The sequence below is a fragment of the Sinohyriopsis cumingii genome, chromosome 11, assembly GCF_028554795.1.
Source record: "Sinohyriopsis cumingii isolate HCF-2022 chromosome 11, ASM2855479v2, whole genome shotgun sequence".
NCBI classification, from domain to species: domain Eukaryota; kingdom Metazoa; phylum Mollusca; class Bivalvia; order Unionida; family Unionidae; genus Sinohyriopsis; species Sinohyriopsis cumingii.
Genome location: NC_142971.1, coordinates 76,690,750 through 76,707,643, shown reverse-complemented (window position 1 = coordinate 76,707,643; position 16,894 = coordinate 76,690,750). Strand labels below are relative to the sequence as shown.

General features: G+C 36.5%; 1 protein-coding gene across 6 annotated transcripts in view; it reads right to left on the bottom strand.

Annotated features, from left to right (window-relative positions):
* LOC149788790 (uncharacterized) overlaps positions 1-16,894 on the bottom strand; it is a 90,994-nt gene that overhangs the window by 64,685 nt on the left and 9,415 nt on the right. The window contains exon 1 of one of the 6 annotated variants that reach the window (XM_089974902.1): positions 9,901-10,095. The exons of 4 other annotated variants lie outside the window; for them this stretch is intronic. The gene's annotated coding sequence lies outside the window, so the exon portion shown is untranslated. Of the gene's footprint in view, positions 1-6,356; positions 6,424-9,900; positions 10,096-16,894 lie in introns of those variants that run through there. One more of the 6 variants, XM_089974899.1, reaches the window with a different exon arrangement.

Here is a 16,894-nt window from a genome sequence, read left to right as displayed (position 1 = left end):
TCCAGATAATTCAATTAACACCATCCATCACTCTTCCACAATATCATATTCCAACACCATGCATTGGATAGAGTACAGATGACAACGCTAACTATATTGAACCATTAATATTTCCTTCAGGATAAAGGAAAGACTTATTGTTCTATAAGCTGATTGGGCTTGTTACATGAGTGTATAATAATAACCCACTAATGATTACCTGCTGGACTGACACTGCTCAAAGGGGGGAGAGAGAGAGAGAGAGAGAGAGAGAGAGAGAGAGAGAGAGATGAAAATCAATGATGTCCTCTTCTCAGAACACACAGGATTTTAATAGCATAGTGTAATGTCTCTCATGTAGATCAATGTGCTGTGGTTGTTCAACCTCTTCTGCACATCAATAAAATTCACAATAAACAGCCTGCTCTATGATACAGTATTGATGCACAGTCAGAGTGTAATGGCCTCAAACCTTTGCCAGTGATAGTACTAGCATCAACACATATGCACAAGGGTGACAACCCCATGCCTGACCTATTAGCCAAATAAGTGGGTGTCTGTAAAAGGGTTGATAACTCTGTCTGACCTACTGGCCTGTAAGAGGATGAGAATTCCATGTCTGACCTATATGCATCTAGGAGGGCTAGGAATGCATGTCTGACCACTAGTCTCCAGAGGCTCACTCCTGGAGAAGAGTCATCAGACTCAATTTTTGCTGTGTGTAAAAATCTGGCAACAGTATGTTAAAAACCTGCCACATACCCAAAGATTTTTGGTTGCCCATGCTAGCTAGGCAAGGAAACAGTTTCCTCCAAAGTATCAACATAGGTTGAAAATTGGTTAACTACTATACTATAGATACTCTCATCAAAGTCCACCCAACCCTTTAAGTCGATCCCCTCTTCTTAGGGCTCCAAAAAAATCTGATTTCTCTTGGACCCTCCTATAAGTCAGGGTGTATTTTGAATGACAGATCTACTTTGAACTTGGCATTGTACATGACAAATTTCCAAGAAAATAGGTTTCTTGAATTTTAAACCATGTGTCAAAGATTCATTATATTTTGATACAAACTTACGTAGCGGACCAGTCTGTATTGAAATAACAGTGCCAAGTGTTAAGCGAAATGGGCTTTATTGACATGACTCTTGGTGTTATTGAACTGAAAATAATAGTGAGGGACTGTGATAAACTGAAGTATATGTTGCATCAGGAAAAAGACAAATCAATGCTTTACATACTTTGGAAGTGGACTTTGTCAGCGATCTACCTAATACAGCATTCAGAATTTGTGAACTTGATTTAACATTTAGCAAAGGTTTGGCATGTAGACTAGTTAAAGTGAGTTGTGTGTATAAATAATGCATGAACTTGTTTTGTGTCTCATACTGATCCATATCACGAATTTAGAATATTTGTGACAAGAATTTTAGCGATTTGCAGATCCATGTAAGTAGCAAAAATAAGTGTTCATTTTTCATAGTTTTCTGTAATTATGGCATGTATATACATTGTTCTCTTTTAGGATCAGATTACGCTTTATTGCCACATGAATAATTACGTTTGCACCTATCTGGGGGTTGACATGTACAGGTATGTATCTACAACAAAGTTCAGGTTCACATTTAATATATTTTCCTTTTGACTGTATACCATGGTAAATTATCATTCGGATCAATGGTTACCTGGTAGACGTTTCCTAAAATCATGACAGGTTTAATATTGACACAAGCACTGTATTGTGTAATTAATACCATCATGTGACGGATAAACACAATTAAATCCATTTCTGAATGGGAATAGTGCCATGAAAATATTAAATTCTTTTTAAGTGAATTTATTTTGTGTATTGCAAACATCCAAAGTTTCCAACATTACCACTAGATGTATCAAACTGTTTTGCATGCCATACTTTTAGTACGACCCTGCATAGCATGGATCATATTTTCAATGGTGTAAAAAAACATTGAATTGTAGCGATTATACCGGCAATCAAAATTTCTTAATGAAATAGCATATTCAATAATACTGTTTGTATACCTATCTTACGTGAAGTCCCACATCTGCCACGTATCTCATACTTATTCACCAAAATAATAACAACAGTCAGGGTGACACTTAAATTTGATGCACGTATTTGGTTAATTTGTTTAAATATGTTCATTCATTGAAAGTCTTGATAAAAAATTCCACTCATTTCATGCAGATTATGGCATATAAATCATTTCAGAAATTAAATACTGAACGTATGTTGAACCTCGTATCCAAATTTTAAGTACTTAAGAAGAGTCTTGTTCCTTGGTGTTTATATCACTGATCTCAATACATATAATAAAAATATTAATACTATCTTATTCAATGTATCACTCACATCTATCAAGTGCACACCTATTTTTGGTGTCAAAACTTACTTTTAAAAATTCAAAACTGAGCACCTATCTCAACCCAATCATCTGTACTTTTGAGTATGATCCGCTGCTAATCATTTCAAACAATGGGGGCGCCCGAATGGCCTAAAGAGTTCACCATTTCTCCATTATGAATGTATACCATCTCACCTGTCTGCCTGGGTTCGAGTCTCGGGTTCGGCCAAAGTGAGTATGTTAAAAAGCTTGTCAATAACTTCTCATAGGTCAGTGGTTCTTTCCGAGATTTTCCCCCGAGTTCTTCCTATACCATTTATACTCGCCGCCATGTATAGCCTATACTGTGCTGAAAAAGGGTGTTAAACCCTACAACAACAGCTTAAAACAATTTTTATCATTACCATCAATATTATCTGGATGTTGTTGCATTAGAAATGTAAAGGTTACATCAATCTGTAAAACAATCTAACAAGTTGGTACTGACAATCTTGATCACCAACTTCTATGTGCTTGTATCAGTGAAATTACCTTGAGAAAAAAAACTTCCAAATAGAGGTCACCAAAACAGATGAAGGGAGCCAACTCCTCCATGGTATAGCTGGTCTTTGATTATTATGATCTTTGAGTGCAGGGTGTGTTTACTTGATCAAATACAGCATGTACTTGTGAACTTCAATTACCCAACCTTGTTATCAGATATCAAATCTCCATGTCATTGTACCTGAATGTGTTGTGCAAAGACCAGCACAGGAGGAATCATGTATCAGGGCATGGTGCAGTAATGATTCATTTCTGCAGCTAGCTAACAGTGGGATTTCAAATGGGGCCAATTGACTATTGTGACCTTGAAAAAAAAAAGGCATAGTATCAGTAAGGGACTATTATCAGTGTGATGGGCTAATTGGCTGCCAGTACAATGGACTAAGGGGCTGTCAGTGTGATGGGCTAATTGGCTGCCAGTACAATGGACTAAGAGGCTGTCAGTGTGATGGGCTAATTGGCTGCCAGTACAATGGACTAAGGGGCTACCAGTGTGATGGACTAAGGGGCTGCCAGTGCAATGGACTAAGGGGCTGCCAGTGCAATGGACTAAGGGGCTGCCAGTGTGAGAAGTCTTGGTTTACATGTTAAATGCAAATGACATGCACATGATATCACATGACTCGTTTCAAGTGCCTGATATGAATTACATGTAACAACATAATTAACAATGAATAATAAGTGGTCATACCTCAGTAAAACTGTAAAACAGAAAATTCCTTCACGCAACTCCTTGTAATATGAAGTCTTTGGGTTTCAGCTGAGGCCAATAGCCATTTTTATTTACCATTCATTTGTACAGGATCAGTGCTGATGAATGATAATGTGCAGGTGAAAACAGATTTGACTTAGTCTACAATGCATTTTCTTGTTCATACTGACATGACTGGAAATGTATGCCTAATATATGATTAAATCTGCTTCAATGAGAACCATGTGTTCAATCCTTATCTGTGTGCCTAATCAATCAAAATCTAGAGTAGTAGTCAAATACCAGTTGGTAGAATTATATACAAATGCATCTTCGCACCTAAGACACAAATAAATAACAACCTGAAATATTCAGATATGAAGCAATAATAAAATGAACAGATAAAAGTGCTCTTTTAACAAATATTATCGAAGACCAGGTGATTACCATGGACAGTGACACACAAGCGGATGTCATGCCAAACAAGATGGAGTCTAAAGATGATGAGTACGGGCCTGATAAATTTGATAACAAATCATTTGATTTTTCAAGTATCGCTGATAATAGATGAATGTAATCATATTCAAGTGAAACCAAGAATAAAAAATGAATAAATCTATTTTTTTTATCTCGATGTCCAATGGGTATTTTTTGCAGATTTTTTAATCACTAAAATACACTAATTTCAAACAAAATTTAAATGTATGCAAACAAGGTGAGACAGTTAAAATGAGTTCCTACAACACCTGGTGTCAAGGTTCTTTACCACCAGCACAAATTAACATTTTACTAAAACTACATTATTTTCTTAGAGAATCAATGACTAACACAGCCTATGATAACTTGGGGACATTTTATTTTTAAAGAAATATTTTCAAGTCTCATCTTTAAGTCATCATACAGTTTCTCAGTCTTTGTAGATTTCACAAAAGCATGTACATGTCCACTCAGTACATCTGGTAGTATTATCTATCAAACAACTGCATGATGAACAATGTTTTGCCTGAATTGACAGACATATGAAACACAGATGTAACTTACATCATAAATCATATTATAAATAAGTGGTAAAATGAGTACATACAAATTGTATTAGCAGTCAGCTGTTCAGTAACTTGCATACAGAGAGAAAGGTCGGGTCTTTAATTGTTTATATTACGCTGCAGCTGATTCAGTTACAATAAGATTCAGTTACAGTAAACTGTCACAGAATAAGGCAAAGAAATAACTTGGTTTTGTCTTAAAACAATTGGACTATTTCTCGTTGTACCTGCGTACAACGTTATATAGGGTGAATGTGTTTTTCCAGGTAAACGACTGTATATCATGTACCTAGCCACAGATTACTTGTGTCGAGTATCATAACTAACATGAGGTGCACGGGTATTCTACCCCGACTTGTACTCACTCTCCTATGGATTTAAGTAAGACGAATCATGAAAAACCACATTGGTCATTTTTTGGATCACGTCAAGGAGTATACACTCTTCTTTATTCTCCAGCCATAGGGTAAGTGTTAAATTTACATTCTATTTATTTGATAGGCGAAGCTTATTCAGTTTGTACTGTGTTATCGCATAATAATGTTTATTACAACGCAGATTTTTAAAAGTAACTATTATGTCCCATTTGGTTTTATTATAGCTGCGTATGTGAATCTGTAGCTGCGTCTGCGTCTGTGTGTCTGTGTTGGCAGCTGTGACTGTGTTGAAAGCTGTTTCTGACTGTGTTGGAAGCTGTTTCCGACTGTGTTTGAAGATGATTCTGACTGTTATAGTAGCTGTCTATTATGGTAGCTGACCATGTCTGTAGCCGTGAATGTATATGAAATGTTATAGTGAATATAACTAGAGCGGTCCGAAGCTGTACGAAGCCGTCTAAAGTTTCATGGAGTCATCTGGAGCTTCCAGAACAATGCTGTCTGTTGTGATAGCATTATTGTGAATCTTAGTCGTGATAAGATTATTGTGAATCTTAGTCATGATAAGATTATTTTGAATCTTAAGTTGTTTCATAGACTATTTTTTTTTAATCTTTATAATTTTGTTCTTGTTGAACAACATACTGTTTAAGGGGTAAGTGCAGCCCATGAGGGTTCTTGGATCTGCACTTCATTTTATTCAATATTTGTTTTGTTTATTTTCAATTGTATTTTTACATCATATATTTATCATTATTAACTCATTCATAAATTTCCATCTTTCTTACATTGTGTTTGGCTTGTTCATTTCGTCCAAAAACCCACTCGGTTACAATTCTGTGACATAAACTGTGTGCAAGTTCAAAAAAGACACAGCAGCCCAACTTCACTCTTGCTCAACAAAGCTAATTATCAACTGTGGTATGTGGCAACCTTACCTGGTATCAACTCAATAGGTCTAGCTATCAGCAGTGGTCTGGTTTAGCTTAATAGTAGCTATATTGCTGTAGCACCAGGTAGCTAGGTGATCAAAGAGCACTTGCCTTGACAGATCGTTGACATTTCATATCAGGCTTAGCCAGCATGCGAATTTGAGAAAGCTTCCCCATAGCTTCCAGTGAGTATGTGGTTTTCCCCTGAATATTTCCGGTTTCTTCCTCCACCAAATATACTGGCTACCAATTATAGCCTATCATGTGCTGACATGCTTTAAACCCACAACAACAATAATAACTCTCTTGCTAACAATTAAGAGTGTTAAATCTGTGAACAAGCACCGTGTCAATATGACTTCCACCCTATAATGCATCACCTTAGAGTTAAAAGGCAATGGATCACAATGCAGCTACATGCAACTCACCTTAATAGCTACCACTGTCTATTATTTTCAACCTGCAGATTACTTTTAAATCTGGGCTCATGTGATCTGAAACAGAATGGGTTTCGCCACTAATGATGCAGGTCTTGGATTTTAAAACAACTACTAGTACAATTTCTATAAAACAATCATGAACACATAAATACAATGTGAAAAATATTTGAGGGATTTTCCAGATCATTCTAAATGATACAATGCCACAATGAGTAATTACTACCTATTATAAGTAATTTGCTCACTTTAAAGTTATATTAATCTTTTAAAAACTACATGTGGAAGGAAGTCACAAGCATCCCCACTTCACGTGTGTGACACCACTTGAACATGTGACACTTGATTCTACCCTCTATAGTGCTGCACAACCTAGACTAATAGGATCGTTAACAACTGAGCACATAAAACAAATTAACTTTAATAGGATAATCATGTGGTATAATGCTTAAATATATGGACCCAATACATGTATCTGTTTAGCAAGGTTCATACACATTTAATAGTTACATTTCCTCCTCTTTTTAATCCTCCGACATTAAATGCATCGCATTATACAAAATCATATTGTTAGAATATCACAACTTATCGTGAATACGAGGACGTGCCACTCAATCTTAAGAATTTGTTGGGACTCTGGCAGTCTTTATCTGAGATGTAATTGAAGATTCCCCAGTCCCTACGCTGCTATTTCTGTGATTCCAAGAAAATGCAGTTTTCAGACATGGGGGATAGGGTCCGCCACAATACGGAGTTTCCCTCTGATAATAACAAACTAATGGTGAATTATAGCAGTAAACCTTGTGAGGAAGCTGGCCTTTTAAAATTGCAATTATTAAAATATTTGCCTCCAGTATCACACTGGCTTGAGATGAAATCACCAAGACTGTTCAAACTTCTACAGCCTTATCAGCTCCAATTCACCATTACTATTTCAGTGCTTCCTCTGTAATCAGTCCTGGACAGACAAAGAGGTGTGAGAGGGGGCATAATTGCTATTTCAGTACCTCTGTGTAATCAGCCCTAGACAGACAGATGTGTGAGAGGGCAACTTATATGTTATCCTTCTGATATCATGGTACACCTGACTGGAGGCAAAGCATTCAACATTCCATGACATTGATAAGAAAAGCCAGACCCATGAAGGTTTGTCTCTCCAAGGTCATCTTAAGATTACTCTGGAATGCAGAATAATGCATTTGTTTTCAAAATGAGATAAAGGAACAATATTTCCTTATCATCCTGGACAGAGATGTGGTTAAATTTGGGTTACTCTGACATCTGATCTGTTACCAATTGTGGCAGTTTATAAAATATACCATCTCCACCACCCCTTCCCCTTTTGGAATCATTTTCCTACATGATCCGTACCATTAGTGCCTGCATTCAATGAATCATCCATATCCCTGTCTGCACTCACCATTCCTGCTGTTCTTTTCCCTTTACATTCCTATTCATGTTATATATACCCTTTTACCAACGCTGATATTACAATATCACCATGATGATATCAAAATATTACCATCCTGATATCAAAATATTACCAACCTGATATTACAATATTATCAACCTCGATACTACAGTATATACTTTTACCAACCTGATGTTACAATAATACCATGATATTAAAATGGACCTTATTATGGACCTTATTACTATATTTGCAAACGCAATACACAGAATACTTTTACCAACCCTAATAATGCAATATACCCATTACCACCACTAAATTACACTATATCATTTTACCAACCCTAATAATGCAAAATACCAATTAACACCCCTATATTATAATATGCCCTTTTACCAACCCTAAAAATGCAATATATGCATTACCACCCCTATCTTACAATATATCCTTTTATCAAACTTAATAATGCAATATATCCATTACCACCCTTATATTACAATAAACCCAATTAACAACCTTGATATCAGAATATATCCTTTCACCAACCCGAATACAGCTATGCCTTATTATAACATGTTGGTTGGGGTCCGACTAGCACCAACTGCAATATGCAACAAACCAATTACTGAGTACCACAATAGACTGTAATAACACAATGTACAGAACCACCATCTAGTGTGTACTACCAAAAGTTTTTAAATGTGGGTTTTGAAAAGGCATGAATATACAAGACTAATTTTCACCTTGTTCTCTTTCAACCCTTATTTTGTATACATTGGTACACTTGTGTCACAAGGTCCATAGTAGTACTGAAATTACATCAGGAATCACATTATAACAAGCTGACTTTAGTTAGAGAAAGATGTATCACAATAAACAATGGGCTAGTATTAACCCTGACAGTACAAATTTCCAGATACACTGAATTTGAAATTGGGCCACTGAATTGTATCTGCAATGTGGTAGATTTCCTTTACAGCTTCAGTGTAACAAAATATTTGCATGGATCCAAACTTGTTTGCTACAATGAGTAAAGACTTTACTAAAGAAAATAATGAAGGGATAATTTCTATGTTAATACAGGATATATGTCATCATTTGGTACCATAAACTTGATAAGTTAACAAGTGGCAAAATCAAGGAGTTAAAATATATAGTTCATGGTGCCATAAGAAGAAATATACCTGGTATTAACATAGAAAAAGAAAATTTTCTGTTCATTACATAAAAAAACGTGCTCTAGAATGTTTACAAGATTTAACTCGCTCTTTAGCAAAACTTCCTTTCCCCACCCACCGACCCCCTTAGTAAATTTACTGGCATAACCTGCCCATATATATTAGACTTACAAAAGCAGAATTTGGCTGACCTAGTATGGCGCAGTAAATTACATTTATGTCATTCTGTAGATAATTTGATCCTATCAGAAAACAATGCAAGTCCAATTCAGCAATGCATCACAGAGGGTTATGTCATCAAGGAAGCAAGGAGAAATAACTTCAGACAGATATGAAACGTCTGATCAAATGTCTTTATCAAAGATTAATTTCCTCATCAAGTCTGAAATGTGAAAGTTTCTATTTAATTGTTCTAGCTCACAAAGTATTTGTTTTTCCTAGGCACATAACTTGATGATACAGTTAGTAAATCCATTGCACGGAAAATCTTATATGTTCACGTGAAAATGTAGGAATGAAAAAAATCTGAATTATTTTGGCAACAAGTCTTGATATGTCACACTTAAGTATACAGTAAAACTCTATATAAAATGCCAAACATGTCCCTCAGTCTTCTCTACCTTGATCACCATGAAATCATTGTCAGTGCCTATGAATACTGGGTAAAGAAATGAATGCATAACCATAATACATTATATATATATATATATATATATATATATATATATATATATATATATATATATATGGGAGAAACCAATGTACATGTACATGCATTCTTCATTCATAGATATAGCAATGCTGTATCTTATATAGCTACTGAATTCATATTATTATTATTATTACACAATGCTACACTATATATTGGACTATGTGTAAATTATAGACTCATTCACTAATATCCACTCACACAACAGGGAACACTTAAACAATGAACATTACTCACGTGTCAGTTTGTCTCCAAGAAGGCCTTTTACAAATCTGATCCTGAGCTATAATCTCCAACACAGAAAAGTATCAAATTTACCACCGCAAAAAACATGTGAAATAACGAACACAACTTTTTATTATGTCTACAAAATCGACAAACGTTGAGTCAGTAGTCATAATAATTGGATCAATATCTGCTCTCAGTACACAGACCTTACAAAACACAGGCACTATCCAAATTCAGGTCATACACAGGAACACAAAACCATGATACAATGAGGCTGAACAGGCTGCTCTCACTGAGTAACAAAATCAATAGACTAAATTCCAGCTGGCTTCCTGGAGTGGGAAAATTTAAAGGAATTCCATGACAGCTGGCTAAATTTAGTGCCAGGAATCTAAGCTGTTATGTGATATTTCTCAGAAAGGCTTGACTTCTTAGATTCTACCATCCAAGCTGCTACACAGACAGGCCTCACTTTATCCACCTCTCAGACCATACAAACTACTATCATATGATCAATGCATTCAGCACAAGGCAATAAATAAAATCAAGCCAAACCAAAATAGATATGATGTGTTTCGGAAACTGCCAATATTAAAGTGTCACAAGGAGATTCATAATTCAAATAAAAACAAAGAATGCTACATAAATGATTTGTAATGTGTGTACTGGTATATAATAATTCAATGTTGAAATCCACGTACATGTATACATTTAAATGTTGAAATTTGTGTACATCTATAACTTTCAATGTTGAAATGCATTTGCATGTATATGTTTCAATGTTACAAATAAAAAGTGTACATATAAACAAGCTCAAACCATAACGCATGGGCCATTTCATTGTGGGATTGGAGGAATATCCTGGCTCAAATCACAACACAGAACAGAAAAACATAGTTGAGTATATTTTTAACTATGTTGCAAATGAAATATATACAATGATGATACATACATATAGCTAGTCAATTCATACTGGGGAAGGGATGGATTGCCCAAAACATTTCCAGACCTAAACAATTTGAAAAGAAAATATTGTAGAAATATGAGCCCCACTATGGCACTGACACTCTACTGGCCAAAAATGAATTTCCAGGGATTGAAGACAAGATGCCATCTTCCTTTTTAGCTGCTGTTGAAAGTATCTCTGATACTCATTAGTGACAGCAAATTTATCAAAATCCAGCTCTGTGGAAGCTATATATTGTGTCCAATTGAATGTACTGTTTATTCGGGATCATACAAATAGTGTTAAAACTGTTTTCGTGAAAACCTAATTTCAGCAGGACCATAGGCTATGGGAGAGTAATGGCAACAGCATCTTGAAGACATTTGTCACGGCAGGTATATTGGATGAATGAGTGGCATCTTTTTTGTTTAGGATGCACTAGATATAAGAATTCTGCTGGCATTAAAATAAATTCAGGCATATCGCTACGATGTCTGCAGTATGGCAGTTTATAATGATGTCTAGCACCGGGGCATCATGCTGCAGACACATAGCATGATGTCCCACCTAGTCACATTATCCTGACACCAGGCCAACCAGTCCTAACACTAACCTCTTAATTCTGAGCGCCTAGCGAGGCAGCTGTTAGTACCATTTTTTTACGTCTTCGGTATGACTCAGCTGGGGATTGAACCCACGACTTTCTGCATCTGAGGCAGATGCTCTAACCTCTAGGCCACCAGAGCAGTTATATTTAGAAAGAGTGTATATGACATTTTCAAGATGACCACCATAGACAGTATATTTGTTTCATCTTCATTTAGGAGAAACTAGATAAGAGTAGCCACATGTTATTTGTGTTAAATGATTGGATATCAGATAAGAATCATCTTAATTTAGGACCAATGAGAGATCACAAGCCTTTCAATAAAATCTCAATGCTGACATGTCCACCCACATATGAGTAGTAATAACAATATTATCAAGGTGGCCATTATGGTGGTCATGTAGGTCAGATCCAATCCATTTTCAATTGTGACTAACCAGGTGTCATTAGTAGTCTTTCTAAAATAACCACAGTGATATGATTATCCATTCAGGATAAGATACCACAAGATTTTAAAGATGGCCACTTTGGTAATTGTACTGGATGTCAGAGCAGCACCTCTCATATGGGACCAACTATATTTTGGGATGAAGTTGTGTCTCAGACTTTTTTGTGGCAATCCCTCACAGTAGGTGGAGTAGCAATAACAAGCATGTGATAATGGACAGGCAACATGCCATTCTATAACATATCCTGGTCTCTGACTGTAGAGACACAAAACTAATTGTATCCATTATACTGGGTGGATAAAAAAATCTATCATTACATGGTAAAAGAGGAAAACTATCTCCACTCCCACCCACTCCTCCCATCAGTCAAATGTATTACTCATTACTCTTGCAAAGTTATGATAGGTAGATAAAGTACTTTTAAGATTTGCTTACATCTTACAGTAGGTTCTTAATGGTTTTCATTCACAATAAATTTTGCCTAAGCACACAGTAGAGGTTTCACTTTCATTTTCATTAGACATGAATCATACATTGTTTGTAAGATCTGTATAAACTGAGACACGAGTTTTCAATTGATTTCAAGTAATGTTTAAACCACAACACTGTACCTACAACAATAGCATATCAATAATATGTTTTTGTATAATAAAATGAGTCTTAACAGGGATAGTCCTGGCTTTTAAAAAACTGTCGCCAAAAAAATTGCCAACCTCAATATTTTGTCGCCAATTTTCAAAAAGTGTCGCCAGAACAAGTAGTGTACATTTTTTCAAGTGTTAATTTAGTCTGTTAATGTAACAGGCAATGAAAATTACAAAAGATGAGTTAGCTAATACTCTAATTACAACAAGCATTAACAAAAGGTTACAAAGTGTTGCATGAAGATCCGTCGCGATTTTAGGGCTGCCCACTTGTTGAATACAGTTTTAAAGTCTAATTTTTCACATCTGTACATGCTGATTCTCATTAAATTCTCGAGAGATGAGATGCAGAGTTTATTTCTGATGTCAGTTTTTATGAGGTTCATCTTACTAAATCCAGTTCACAGTCTACAGTGCTGACAGGTGACATCAGTAGTCTCTCAGCAGCCCCCCCCCCCCCTTTATGGCTAGCTTCACAAAGCTTGTAGTGAATTGCTTCCTAAATCCCAAGAATGATCACTGAATGCTGTATAAATTTTCTCGACAAGCAAAACAGGATCCCCATTCCCACGAATGAAACTTACATGAGTCAACACCTGGCAATATTGGACTGTATATATAAAAATAAATTCACACCCAATTTAGGGATTCTTTCACTCCTGTATTTTGAGAAATAAATAATTATTATTAATTAAGCAAAACTGTTTTTTTTTTTTTGCTATTTCTTGTTGCGGAGTTTAAGTCTCTGCAGCTGTAACACAGATTGATGGCAAAAGGAAAAGATCAATGAGCAAAATGCTGCACTGGTGACATATAATTGTGATTGAGATTTTTTCCATTTGCTTTGTATTTATACGCAGTAGTCGGTACTTCAAAGGTTATAAGTTTTCTATGAAGGTTCAGCAAAATTACTGTATTGGTATATGTCAACAACAACAAAAAAAAACCAACAGAAGGATTAGCCATTCAATTAATTGTATCTGTTCTATTCGCGTCTTCAGAAGTGGGTCAGTTGTAGGTATAGTTCGGTAGCATGATTGACTGTATCACAGCATACAGTACTCAGCCCAGATGTTAGCATAAGCAGATTATGATGTAACAATGCATGGTAAAGATGGGGTTGTCAATACGAACAAAGGATTGTGTTACAGATTGATTCCAAAGCATTGCTTAGTCAAGTTTGTGGCTTCCTTTCATTCTCCCTTTTAATTTATCCAGTCCAAATCCATGATTGTATGTACAAATTAAATAACCAAAAAGTATGTCGCCAAAAAAATCGCCAGAAGGGATATTTTTGTTGCCAATAAGGAAAAAAAAATCGCAATTTGTGACACTGGCGAAGCCCAGGACAATCCCTGCAGTCTATCAACTAGATCCAAACAATTGCACTTTATGCTGAGCCAGGCATTAATTTCAAAAGGTCTAAACAATGCAGCAAGATCACCAGCACTTTTAAAAAAATTTACCTAATAATAATCGTTAGGACCAGTTACACTGAAACAAGTTTTTTTAATCATAATTGGATTCTCCGTAAAAACATCATTGGCATGGTGGCTCAGTAGATATAGTGCAAGTAGAGACTCAATATATACACAAAGGAAGCCAGACACCACAGATACAAGGATGACAGCCATAGTGGCTCTGTAGATAGTGTACAGAGCCACAGTGGATCAGTAGATAGCATAGACAGCAACCATGGCTTGGTACATAATGTTGATAGCCACAATGACTCAGTAGACAGTGTTGACAGCCACAGTGGCTTGGTAGATAGTGTTGACAGCCACAGTGGCTTGGTAGATAGTGTAGACAGCCACAGTGGCCTGGTACATAATAATGACAGCCACAGTGGCTGGTAGATAGTGTTGACTGCCACACTGGCTTGGTAGATAGTGTTGACAGCCAGTGGCCTAGTAGATAATGTTGGCAGCCACAGTGGCCTGGTACATAATAATGACAGCCACAGTGGCTGGTAGATCATGTTGACAGCCACATTGGCTTGGTAGATAGTGTTGACAGCCACAGTGGCTTGGTAGATAGTGTTGACAACCAAGGGCTTGGCAGATAGTGTTGATAACCACAGTGGCTTGGTAGACAATGTTGACAGCCACAATGGCTTGGTAGATAGCATAGACATCCACAGTGGCCTGGTACATAATATTGACAGCCACAGTGGCTGGTAGATAGTGCTGACAGCCACATTGGCTGGTAGGTCCTGTTGACAGCCACATTGGCTTAGTAGATGGTGTTGACAGCCAGTGGCCTAGTAGATAATGATGACAGCCACAGTGGCTGGTAGATTGTGTTGACAGCCAGTGGCTCAGAGATAACTCATAACCACAAGCTTACTGGCTTACGTCCAAGCAATAGTGTAGTCTGACCTACCTACCAGGTATGTCCTGCTAAGGTAATGTAAAGGCTCTGATTACAGGTGAGTGATTACTTGACTGAATGTATTTTGAAGGTATTTTGAAGGCAGGTAAAGCACAACCATCCCAAAAAAGGTACTGTACCATGCGCTGACGTATTTAAGGAATGTGACCTTGTACCTCAACACAGACCTAATGTTTATTGTCCAATATAAACTAGTCAGTGTTGTTACCCTTGGAAAGGTATGTACAGTAAACAAGATTTATTCCCGTTTCATTACAAACCTGATTTTCAAACAAACATCCTTTGGCACTGAACAAGCATAGCGATACCTATGACATCTGCAAGACTATATGACATATTTAAACACTGAATACATTTCCTTATTAGTATAACCAGCACAACAACTCTTTGCCTCTTTACCAGGATAAACCTATTGTTTACATAAAATATGGAAGCCCTAGATGAACCCACGTAGGTAATCAGACATTTGTAAAGCTACACTACCATAACTGACAAACATAAATAATTATATATACATATGTATGGTAAAAATAACAGTTACTTCATCTTCCTGTTTCAAGGGAAGTTACTCTGCTTCTAATTGTTTAAAGCACAAGATTCATTTTTGCTAAAAGAGCTATACAACAGTAGGACTTTTTCGTTGTTTCAAAACAGTGAGTAGAAACAAAGAACACATTAATGTTCCAAGTCTCAAACAAGCCCCCCCCCCCCACCTTTACAGTATATATTATAATAGTTTTAAAATTAGGGAAGGCAGGTATATAATTTTTTCCTAACATAGATTTAATGTGATTTCTTTTTTGTACCATGCGGGGGGGGGGGGGGGGGGGGAGGGGGGCAGGAATGTGCTATGGTCGGCAAGGAGACACTGGGATGGTCGGCCAATTGGAAACATTGGGGAGGGGGTGGCTAAAATGGTTACATTTTGGATTGGCATATGTTAGTAAAGTCTGACAAGATATATCAACAATTTCCAATGAGTAAAATGATAATCTTTATACTAAAATTCCACATGTACTTTACTTCACCACACAATTTCTTTTCAATTCGTAAACCTTTGGTCTTGTACACTAAGTCAGTATCTTTACCTGGTCTGACTTCCAGAAATTATTCAACTGTAAAATTACCTTCACTCGAACACTAAAGAGCCATCACATTAAATAAATTCAACGGCCCAATATAAGTGAATCTAAGTTCATGCAAATTGTACAGGTTTTAGAAAACTATGTGAGTTTTAATAGCTGTGTGGTCCGACTGCTATTAGCACATTAACCCCTAGCGACGACTTTAGTTTTGTATGGAGACCACTCTTTGTTCCAAATGCCCATCTTATCCTACTTTTTGCAAAGGCTCATCTGTCTGTTTGCAGTTCATACCGGTTTGCCTTAGATCTGAGACCAAAATGTCTAAAATAATGACATAAAATGGTATTCCGACTACGGGCGAATTTTGCGTAAAAAAGTAGGGTCCAAAAAATGAGGTTTATCTGTCTGTATTTTGTTGTGCAACTAGATATTCAAGATTATTTGGCATCATTGCAGAGCTACATATGTCTACCTTTCTATAATACTACCCACTTTAGTGTATCATGCATGACCATGACATTACAGAGCTCAGCAGTAGGCTACTACCTCCTGCCCCGTAAAGTCATCGCTAGGGGTTAATGTGTTAAGCACCACTGTAACTAAATATTGGAATGCACATCCATATTCAGATTAACAAACTGAATGCCTGATACATGGTTTTCAGTAAGAAAAATAATACAAACAACACCGGTTTGCAGTGTCCGATTGGCTATTTTTAGAAGCTGATATCACTGCGTGTGACATTTCACAGAGGTAAAAAGTACAAGCGCCAGTAAGCTGTGCAGTCAGGAAATATATGTACAGAGATGTATCAAGAACTCGAATAGTTTCAACAGCTGTGAGGTCAGGCTTAAGTACAGAGTTGTTTTGAGTACAATGCA